At 41.9% G+C, this 11,544-nt stretch overlaps 1 protein-coding gene and 1 non-coding gene across 3 annotated transcripts in view; one reads left to right on the top strand and one right to left on the bottom strand.

The window, feature by feature from the left end:
- SMOC1 (SPARC related modular calcium binding 1) overlaps window positions 1–11,544 on the top strand; it is a 153,514-nt gene that overhangs the window by 7,380 nt on the left and 134,590 nt on the right. The window lies entirely within an intron of this gene.
- Window positions 913–1,038, bottom strand: LOC111727647. Its single transcript, XR_002775144.1, has one exon. It is a non-coding gene; the product is annotated as a U4atac minor spliceosomal RNA (small nuclear RNA).

Here is an 11,544-nt window from a genome sequence, read left to right as displayed (position 1 = left end):
AAGTATTGACAGCATAGACAGTCACCAGGTTATGAATGAGATGAGTTCTGTAGGTTTGTTCTTGGGTTGAATTTGTATGTAAGTTGGAACAGGTACATTTACTTACTACCTGTAATAGCCTCTGTTCATGTACGATGTATATCATTGGGGACTTACTGTGATACCCCCCCATTCATTTTTTTTTTTTTGAGACAGAGTCTACTGGGTAGAGTGCCATGGCATCACAGCTCACAGCAACCTCAAACTATGGGGCTTAAGCGATTCTCTTGCCTCAATCTCCCAAGTAGCTGGGACTACAGGCTGCCACAATGCCTGGCTATTTTTTGTTGTAGTTGTCATTGTTGTTTTAGCTGGCCAGTCTGGGTTTGAACCTGCCAGCCCCGGTGTATGTGGCTGGTGCCTTACCCACTGAGGTACGGGTGCTGCAGATACACCCCATACTTAAGTGTGAGTTGTATGTAAGTTGGATATTTGTAAACTCAGGGAGAAAAACTGAACTGTAGAGAAAAACTGGACCTGTTTCCTAGGATGGTTTATTTTTAGGACTAGATATGCATCTCTAAGACAGTGCTGGAAGTTTAAAATAACTTTTTTTAATGTTTATTGTATATCTGTTCTTGAACAATTCTTCTAAGCCCCTGGGGAGAGTAAGGTGGGGGGTGTTAAGACTAAAGGACCTGAATCACTACTTCAGGTATCCAGGGCCACTGACCAGTTCAAACACAATGATGCCAGTGAGCTCCCTTCATCAGCAGCATTGTCTGATAGAACTTTCCACAAGGGTGGAAATACTACATGGCTGCACCATCCAATAGTAGTCACACCTGGCTAGTGAACACTCAAAATGTGGTTAGTACATCTGAGGACCTAATTTTCTTTCTTTCTTTTTTTTGTGGAAAAGAGATTTTTATACTTTCTAAAAATTTCACCAAAGTAAAGCCAACCTGTAGTTGATGGGGGTGTGCTGTGCAGGTGTTAGCAGTACTGCCTCTGCTATAAGCTCGTTGGACAGTACTGCGATCCCAAGAAAAGGATGGTTTAACTAATTTAAACTTAAATGTTGCTAGCCACAAGTGGCTAGTGGCTACCATACTGGACAGCACTGGCCTCTGACCAGTGTGCCCAGCTTTACCTCCTCTTGGAGGCCCCCGTGCCCCCCTGACTTCAACTGCACTGAGCCTTTTTGCATTTCCTGCTATCTCCCTCCCTTCTCATTTGTCTGTCAAAATCCTGCCCATCATTCAAAAGGTTCAAATGATACCTTCACACATTCCTCCCAGACTGGTTTCAGGCAGAATTCTTTCAGCCCTCTGTAAGCAAAGAATTCTTTGCTTGCTCCTATGACAGCCTGTGTCCTCATATGCCCTGTATTCCAGCAGATGAGGGAGCCTCTGCAGAGGCTTGGAGGTCGACAGACTCAAGTTCAAGGCTGGCTCTGCCACTGGGCTCTTAAACTAAGGAGTTTAACTACTTGGGTCGTCAGTTTTCCAGTGTGTCCAATGGAAGTTATAGCATCTCTGTTCCAGGGTGGTGGAAAGGATGGATGATGTTCATTTATTCCTTCCTATTACTGCTGTGACCAATCACCACAAACTTATGGCTTAAACTCCCTACATTTCTGGAGATCGGAAGTCTGATGCTGGTCTTAATGGGCTAAAACATTGTCAGGGCTGAGTTCCTTTATGGAAGCTCTAGAAGAGAATCCACTATTTTGCTTTTTCTAGTTTCCAGAAGCTGCCTGCATTCCTTGGTTCACAGTCTCTTCCACCTTCAAAGCCAGCAGTGGCTGGTCAACTCTTTCTCATGCTGCTGTCTCTCTGGTTCTGACCACTCTGCCTCCCATTTAAGGGCATTGTGATTACTTTGGGCCCTCCTAGGTAATCCAGACTCATCTCCTTATTTTAAGGGGCAGCTGATTAGCAACCTTAATCCTCCTTGCCGTGTAATATAGCATTATTAAAATTAAAACGTGGACATCTTTGAGGAGGAGCATTATTCTTCTCACCACATTTATTAGGGATCTAGTACAGTGCCTGGCTCATAGAAAGTGCTTGATAAGTAGGGCCATTATTTGACCTGTATCTGTTAGTTTTTTTCCTTTAGCATGAGAACCTCTTAATGTTGAAGTTTCTTAATTTTCTTTATAGACTCTGTCTTGCCCGAGAGCAGGTGCTTAGTAAATGTTTATTAAATAATAGAATTTCCAATAAAGGTAGATGGTTTCTTCTCTTGTAAAGATATATTGGACAATAAAAAGAAGGAAAATGCAAGCCAGAATATATCTACTTTGTGCAACAAAACAAACAACCACCCCCCCAGAAGTTGATTTATAAATAGAAAAATTGGGTAATTATGTATGTCATGCTGTTTGTTAATGGTGGTTATCATGGGAACGTTCCCTTTCTGTGAGATGCATTCTAGTGATTATAAAAATAATTTTGTTTACAATGAACATCTTTTAATCTTAGAGGAAAATAAGATTAAAACATTCATGATTAAAACATGCACTTTAAACCTGTCTCAGTCCAGCTGATCCCTGAGTCACCCTTGGATTCAGTACACATCCTACACCAGTGCTCTGTGATCATGTTGGTCTAACTTTTAGGTCAAGTAACTATTAGTACCAGGTCTCCTGCTCATTTTCAGCATGCTTTGAGCTCAATCTACTAAAGGAGCGTTTTCAATTAACCTCAGCAGGACGTAACTGTAAAAAATATATTTATTGCTGCTGGTGGGAACATAAATTAGTACAATCACTTTGTAGAATTACAATCGAAGTTGCACACTTTGACCTTGTAATTCTGTTCTGGTAATATCCTGCAGAGACATGTTCAAGGGTGTTCATGCAGTATTTTTTTGGTAGTAGTAAAACATTGGAAACCAGCTAAATGCCCATCAACAGAAGAATAGAAAAATAAATATGGTTACATCTGAGTAACAGATTACTATGTAGCACTGAAAGGGACTAAAGCTATCCTCATTATGCATCAATTTTGTAATTAAAATATTGATTAAAAAAGACAAATTTCAGAAGATTACATCTATCATGCTACTACTTATATAAAGGTTGAAAGCATGAAAAAACTATATATTGTTTAGATCTAAAAAATGTATGAGAAAATTAAGGGCCATGATAAATAGTGGGTGAAGCTGAAATTAATGATTATAAGGTGGGAGAGGAATGAATTGGAGGCTTGGATTGAGTAAGTAGTGATTTATGTTTTTAAATTGAGTGGTGCTGATGTGGATTTAAAAATTCCTTTTTGTATATATTAAGTAAGACCATAATAAGGCCTTTCATAAAAGATGACAGTGCATTTAGATAGATCACAAATAGATTTTAGGAGCAAATAATTAAAGTGATGCTTCTGTGAAGGGTTCTCTGCTAAGGGATGCTGAGTATGCCATTCATTTTGCAATTTGCAGCCCCCACCAGCATCTGCAGGCCACCTCCCCCCTGCCCTCCTGAGACCCTGTGGCCGTGCATCCTCCCCTGAGCTCAGGGCCAGGTGTAGCTGCGCCCTTCTCTCTGCCCATGTAGCAGTGTTGTCCTCTCTGCTGTCCGTCTATTGTACGTGCCCTCTCTGCATGGTTAGAAATGACGTTCATCATTTTCTCATCATTCTTGGCCATTCATTTAAGATTTCCAGAGTTAGAAAATAAAACTCTATTTTTATTTTGGGAAAACAACAAATAACATTCTAGTGTAAGTATGACTCAAATAAAAAATTATTTGTTGTTTTATCTGAAATTGAGTTTTAATGGGGCATTCTGTGTGATAATCTGGCAATCCTACAGAGACATGTTCTCTTTCTTTTGTAAATTATCTGCCCAAAGCTTTTGCTAATTTGCAAAATGAAGGTGTAGCTTTTTTTTTTTGAGACAGAGTCTCACTATGTCACCCTGGGTAGAGTGCTGTTGCATCACAGTTCACAATAACCTCAAACTCTTGGGCTTAAGTGATTGATTCTCTTGCCTCAGCCTCCCATGTAGCTGGGACTATAGGCTCCCACCAGAATGCCTAGCTATTTGTTGTTGTAGTTGTCATTGTTGTTTGGCAGGCCCAGGCTGGGCTCGAACCCCATGTGTGTGGCTGGCGTCCTAGCTTCTGAGCTATAGGTATGAGCTGGGTAGCTTTTTTTAATACTGAAGATACTACTCTATATTTCTGTCATATATGACAAATACCTTTCTCAGTATGTTATATAAAAAGACAATGGGTGCAGTCCATAAAATTTTACATTTTTATATGGTTCATCTGTCATTATGGTACCTATTTCTGGTGTCAGGTGGAAGAAAGCTTTCCCCTACTGAGTTACAGAAATTGGGTGAATAAGTGGCACTGGCAGCCCAAATACATGACATACGGCTCGTCTATTCACATTGGCTATGATATGGCATTTTAGTTCATTTGGCATTTTATGCGAACTAAACTTCTTCACATGACCCTTTGGAGAGAGGGCTAGTCCTGTGTTTCAGAAGTTCTCAGTAATATTTGGAAAGATGTGTCAACTGGAAGTACTCTGTGAGATAAGTGAGGAAATTTATGTAAAAAGCGTTATTTGATAAGTAGGCAATGCTGGAAATGACACTAGGGCTTTGGCACAGAATTTAGGCTCTTTTCCATCTGTGGGTCTTTTCCATTTACTAATTTTTTTATTATGAAAACTAAATATACACCAAAAAAAGAAAAAAAGAGAGACTAGTATAACAGATTTCCATGGAACCCTCACCCACTTTCAGCAATGGCCCAGTCATGACTGATCTTGTTTTTTCCAGCCTTCTCCCCAGTCATTGCCCCCACCCTGCCCCAGTGCCCCTGCTCAGATTATTTTGAAGCAAATCTGACATTGTGTCTTAATGTCTATAAATATTTTCATACAAATTTCTAAAAGACTAGCATTCATTAACAAAAGCTAATCATGGTGCCATATCACAACCGAAGAATATTAGCAATAATTCCTTAATATACCATCAAACAATCAACATTCAGCTCTCCCCTATTATCTCCTAAATGTGCTTTTTTTCTGCTTGTTTTAGTCAAGATCCATATAAGTTCCACATATTGCAATTGGTTGAACTGTCTGTCTCTTAAGGCTTTCTTAATCCGTGGGTTTCCCCCCTTTACTTTGTGCTTTGTTTATTGAGTTAGTGGGTTTTCACACTAGATTTTGCTGCTTGCATTTCCATTGTGTTTTGTAACATGCTCTTCTATTCTTTATATTTCTTATAAAATAACAGAGCTATAGGCTTGATCAGATGTAGGTTTGATATATATATATTTGGCAGATATACATATTTCATAGGTGTGGGTGTGTACTTCCTCAGAGGTACATAGCATCCGTGATATTGGCACCCATTGATGACCATTGCTGGGCCTGTTAATTCACTGATTTTTAAACAAGGAACAGGTTGCACTATATAGGGCTTCTAATTCTGGGGGGCATTGCCGTGATCTTCCTTGTCTCTGGCATGCCTTGGGGGGGTACAGAAGAGGGCTTTGGTGCCAATGTTCCTTTCTCAGGGGTCTCTTGATGGGAGGCTGCATGTGATTGCAGAGCTTTGAGAGGCAAGCTCTGCCCTGAGTTCTTAGTTGGTGGGTGCTGGCCTTAGAAAGGGAACCACTTGGTTTCTTGTGGAAGTGGTAAGAACGTGAGGAAGCTGTTTTACCCTTCATGCCACGTGGGAGTCTTTAAGGTGTATAGATGTACAGCTGGATAGGTGAGCTTGTGTGTGATCTTCGGTATGTTGAGAATTTATACAGGGTGGCCATATAGTTCATGTGCAATTTAAACATGAACTTTATGGCCACCCTGTATTTTAAGGAACAGATTTTGAATTGGCTTACATAATGATGGGGATTTGTTGGCTCATGCAAGAGAAAGTACAGATATGAGATAGGGGTTGTGGGCTGAATTGCATCCCTCCAAAATGTATGTGTGGAAGTCTTAACCTCTCCCCCACAGTACCTCAGAATGTGATTGTACGTGGAGGTAGGTCTTATTTATTATTTATTTATTTATTTATTTTTTCAGTTTTTGGCCAGGGCTGGGTTTGAACCCACCACCTCCAGTATATGGGGCCAGCACCCTACTCCTTTGAGCCACAGGCACTGCCCTGAGGCAGGTCTTTTAAAGAGGTGACTAAGTTAAAATGAGGCTGTTATGGCAGGTCCTCATCCATCTGACTGGTGTCCTCATAAGAAGAGGGGATTAGGACACATGGCGGGCCACCAGGGGTGTGAGAGCCCTATGAAGAGGCAGCAGGAGGGTGGCCGTCTGCACACCAAGTGATTAAAGCCCTGGAGGAAACCAGCCCTGACAGCACTTGGTCTGGGACTTCCCTCCTCCAGAACTGTGAGTAAATACATTTCTCTGTGTTAAGCCAGCCAGTGTGGGGCATTTCGTCATGGCAGCCCTGGCAAATGAGGACAGTGGCTTTTAGGAGAGGCTCAATTCAGTGGCTCAGTAGTATCACAAGACATGCAGGGCTTTGTGTGTGTTCCTTCTGCCTTTTGTCACATCTGTTTTATCCTGAGTCCAGCAAAAGGCTATAGTGGCTCCATGCTTGCTATCGAACGTCATCTGTTCTAGAAGAGGGAAAAGAGAATTGGCTTCCAGTAGCTCTCTCAGAAGAGGGAGAGTCTTCATTCCTAGAAGACTCAGAAAACTTGGGCTCTTAGCTTACTGATCTGCATTAGGTCTAGTGCCCACTCTCTCTCTCTCTCTTTTTTTTTTTTTTTTGCAGTTTTTGGCCGGGGCTGGGTTTGAACCCCCCACCTCCAGCATATGGGGCCAGCGCCCTACTCTTTTCAGCCACAAGTGCCACCCAAGTGCCCATTCTCTTAACCAATCCCTTTGGCCAGGAGACTGCCACACTGAGTGACTTGGTCACCAGTTCCTGAGACCAGTCTCTGTGGCAGGGGTGGGAGAGAGGGGGCTGGGGTCAGGTTAACACTGCTCCTTCCTCCTGGCCACAGGAGGCCTTCCTGCTGCTTCCTCCTTCCTACTGGACAAGGCAGAAGAGGGTCGGGGTTGCTGGAGTGACCAGCACAGGGCCTGTGGCATTTGGAGACTAGTGGGATGGGATGTGTGGTGGGAAGCATGCTGGACACTGCTGGTCAGAGCCCAGAAAGAAGTCTGTCCTCTCACCATGTGGTTAGTTGCCTCATCTACTAGAAGACGAGAGGTTACTCCCAGCACTGATGTCCCAAGAGTAGGAGTTCAAACAGTTGATAGTGTTTGGGAGCTTTCAGAGTAGAATAAATAGGCCATATGAACATAACTCCAGAAATCCCCAAATGAGGGGAATGTGGTTGTATAGGCCCACAATCAGGGGAGTTACTCTCACGCCCTCATTTTATGCATGAGGTTAAGGACTGTCCCCAGTGCACTCAGCCAGCTATTGACAAGCCAGTTTCAGATCCCAGATCTGTACCTTTGTTGTTCTGCCCACGAATATTCCTTTCAAAAATGCCCGGGAACACTTAGAAAGCAGCACAGTTCCAGCCAGAGGAAGGAAACAGCTTGAGGAAATAGTGTAGAGAACTGTGCTTGCGATGCCTTTGGCCAGTTCACCAGTTTCCAGGGGTTGGAACACGTGGCCACAACCCTGGGTGTGTGGGGTCTTCACCATCCTCTGCACCTGGGTATGGATGCATTTCATAGTGCTCTAGTTTCACAAAAAGGGGTGAGTTTCTGCTTTGGGGCAATCCTAAAGGTTTTAGTTAGGATGTGAAGCAGGGCTGACAGAACTAGTAGCCAGGGACCTGGTTGGGAGAAGTTGAGGCAGATCTTGCTGTGAGACTCTTAATGCTTGTTAATAGCAGTTAGGTGCAGAAGTCACCAAACTGAATGGCCGTGGGGGCATGTTTGATGGTCATTGTGACAGTTTCCTGGGAGGCCTTTTAAAATCAACATCCTCCTTGTGGGTAGAAGTGGGAACCCATTGTTTTTGTTGGGGAGAGTCTGAATATGTCCATGGCCTTCCTTCTGTAGGCGCTTTCTCCCTCCTTTCCAGCAGTGATTTCAGAAAACCTCAGGGAATAGTCTCAGCCTGAAGTCAGGGGCTGAAGGGAGGGGCAGGATACTCTGATTCTATCCCTCTAGTCTTCTCTCTGGTTTTGAGGCCCACGTACCCTTTCCTAGTGGTACAATATTACACTTTCCCTCCCCTTCTGCCCCTGCTCCATTGAAGTGGAGACTCAGAAAAAGACTGGGCTCCCATCCTGCAAAGCTGCATCTATTCTGAGAATGAAAGGCACCCCCACCCCCCTCTCATTGCTGGGTGGCCAAGAAGAAGTCTGAGCTGCCTGCTGTCGTGCCTACCCGGAGAACAGAGCAGTAGAGTGGTGTGGGATCAGAGAGACCTAGGATCAGGCCATACCTCTGTTGCTTTCTACCTGTGTGTTCTTGAGCAAATTAAATAAGTTCCATGCTTCAGCTTTCTCATCCATCTGTACATGGGAGATATTTATTATTTGTCTCATTAGGTCAAGGTGGAACTTAAATGCAATAATGGCAGGATGTGCAGTAAATGTTAACTATTCATGAAAATAACAAATGTGAAGACAAAATGTGAGAGAGTCATATGAGAACCCACGATTAGTTTTCATCCCCAGAATTAAAGCTACAAAGAAAAACAAAAAACAAAACCATCAACACATGGTAGATTTATAATCTGTGGTTCTATTCCATTTTGCTTAAAATGAAGCCCTGTTTTTTTGTGCAATAAATCAAATTCCTTCTCTTTCCCAAAATGATATAGGTCGGGAGGATCCTCATGGGTGGCAGTTGGTGGAGGAGGGATGCCCTTCGGCATAGTCCTCCTCCACATGCTGTCTCTTCTCCTCTGACAACTATATGCTCTGTCCTTCCCAAAGTTTTCTCTTTTCCTGCCGTGGTATGTTATTTTCCTGTTTAGTGTCTGAAGGAAGCCAGAGTAGTCCTGATCACCTTCTCCTTATATCTCTAACCCTGTGAGAAACAGTTTTGGCATTTGAGATAAGTGGGAGATCCAGCTGATTGCTGCATCCTCCTCATAAGTTCTGGGCTGAGGGTCAGGCTGGTCACTATCTGATATGTTCTCTGGTTTGGTCCAGGAATGTTCCATGGAGCTGGAGGAGCTGGCTCTTCCAGCCCCCTACCCCTTCTCATCCAGAGTGAACCTTCCCTTGTCTGGGACTGGGGAGTCAGTAAGGTAGGACCACATTTCTGAAGTGAAAACTCCTTACTGTTAGTATGACTTTCTGGAGGGATAGATATTTCCAGGTGAAGTGGCTTATGCCAGCCATGCCCGCTTGTTTTTTTCCTAAGAAAACACATTGTTTAGACCATTAATATTTAAAGAGATTATTGATATAGGTGGATTTATATTGACTATATTTGTTGTTATTTTCTATTTATTGATTTTCTTTGTTCCTATTTTTGCTTTCCACTTTCTTTCTTTTGTGCTTTTTAACTGAGCATTTTATATGATTCCTTTTCTCCTCTTTTTTAGTATGTCAATTATATTCTTTTGTTTTTACTTTTCAAAATGCTTGCCCCTAGAATTTGCAATATATATTTACAAATAGTTCCACTTGTTACTTTCAAATAACACTACATGTACCACTTCATGGGTAGTGCAAAGTACCCAATAACAAAGTATTCTGTCCTATCCCTTGCATCATTCTGTCGTTTATTTTCCTTATACACAAGGCATAATCAGTGAATACATTGTTGCTATCATCATTTTGAACAAACTGTTATTGGTTAGATTAATTAAGAATAAGAAAAGTAAAGGTTCTTATTTTGCTTTCATTTATTCCTTCCTTGATATGCTCTTCCTTTCTTTATGCAGATCTGAGTTTTGGGCATATGTCATTTTTCTTCTCTCTGAAGAACTTTTAATACTTCTTACAAGGCCGATCTACTGGCAATGAATCTCCTCAGTTGTTTGTCTGAGAAAGCCTGTTTTTCTTGCATTTTGAAGGATAATTTTATAGGATACAGTATTCTAGGTTGGTGGTTTTTTTCTCTGTCAACACTGAAAATATTTCACTGCACTCTATTCTTTCTTGTATGATTTCTGAGGAGATTTTGAATATAATTCTTACCTGTGTTCCTCTGTAGGAAAGATTTTTTTTTTTCCCTTCTGGCTTCTTTCAAGATTTTTTTATGTTTGATTTTCTACAGTTGGAATATTATATGCCTAGGTGGTTTTTGTTGTTGTTGGTGGTGATTTGTTTGGCATTTATGCGGCTTGATGCTCTCTGAACTTCCTGGACCTATGGCCTGTTGTCTGACATGAATTTAGGGAAATTTTCCATCCCTATTGCTTCAGAATTCTTTTTTGTCTTTTCTTTTTTTTTCCCTTTTCTCCTTTCCTCTTCCCTTCCCTTCCCTTTCCCTCCCTTCCTTTCCCTTCTCCTTTTTTTCTTCTTTTTGGTGTTCTCATTATGCATATACTATACCTTATGTGGTTGTCCCACAGTTCTTGGATAGTCTGTTCTTTTTCTTTTTTTCTCCAGTCCTTTTTCTCTTTGCTTTTCAGTTTTGGAATTTCTAATGTTATATCTTCAAGCTCAAAGATTCATTTGTCTGCCATATCTGGTCTGCTAGTGAGTCCATCAAAGGCAGACTTCATAATTCTGTTATAGTATTTTTTTTTTTGAATATACAAGTTAGAGGATTGGTTTTATTCAGTGGACTCCAAAATTATTGATTGATTGATTGACTGAGGCAAGGTCTTTCTCTGTCTCCCAGGCTGAAGTGCAGTGGCATGATCATAGCTCTTCATGATCACTGCAGCCTGCAGCTCCTGGGCTCAGGTGACCTTCTTACCTTAGCCTCCCAAAGAATATTAATTGTGTTTTTGATTTCTTGCATTTCATTTTGATTCTTTGAGTTTCCATTTCTCTGCTTATATTACCATCTATTTTTGCATGTTGTGTACTTTTTTCATTAGAGCCCTTAGCATGTTAATCATAATTTTAAAGAATTTCTGATCAGGCTGGATGTGGTGGCTCACGCCTGTAATCCTAGCACTGTGGAGGGCCAAGATGGGTGGATTGCTTAAGCTCAGGAGTTCAAAACCAGCCTGAGTAAGAGTGAGACCCTGTCTCTACTAAAAATAGAAAAACTAGCCAGGCGTTATGGTGGGTGCCTGTTGTCCCAGTCACTTGGAAAGCTGAGGCAAGGGGATTGCTTGAGCCCAAGGGGTTGAGCTTTCTGTGAGCTATGATGACGCCAGGGCACTCTATCCAGGGCAACAGAGTGAGACTATGTCTCAACCCCTGCCAGAAGAGAAAAAAAAAAAAAAAACTATGTTTTTTCCTTTTTAACATGCCTTTTAATTTTTTGAAAAGTTGACATGATGTACTGGGTAAAAATAAGTACATCGCTTTAGTGATGTGGCAGTGAGGTGTGGGAGAGGGTCCTGCTGTTGGGTCCCAGTCTTGGTGAGGCTGTGTCCCTGGACTGTGAACTTCACAACACTGCTTTTCAGTGTTGTCCCCTGTATTAGATAGGGCAGGATGGCTAGAGAGGGCTGGAGTTAAGGCAG

The sequence above is a fragment of the Otolemur garnettii genome, unplaced genomic scaffold, assembly GCF_000181295.1.
Source record: "Otolemur garnettii isolate 467f Iridium unplaced genomic scaffold, OtoGar3 scaffold00115, whole genome shotgun sequence".
NCBI classification, from domain to species: domain Eukaryota; kingdom Metazoa; phylum Chordata; class Mammalia; order Primates; family Galagidae; genus Otolemur; species Otolemur garnettii.
This window is presented reverse-complemented; position numbering and strand designations above follow the sequence as displayed.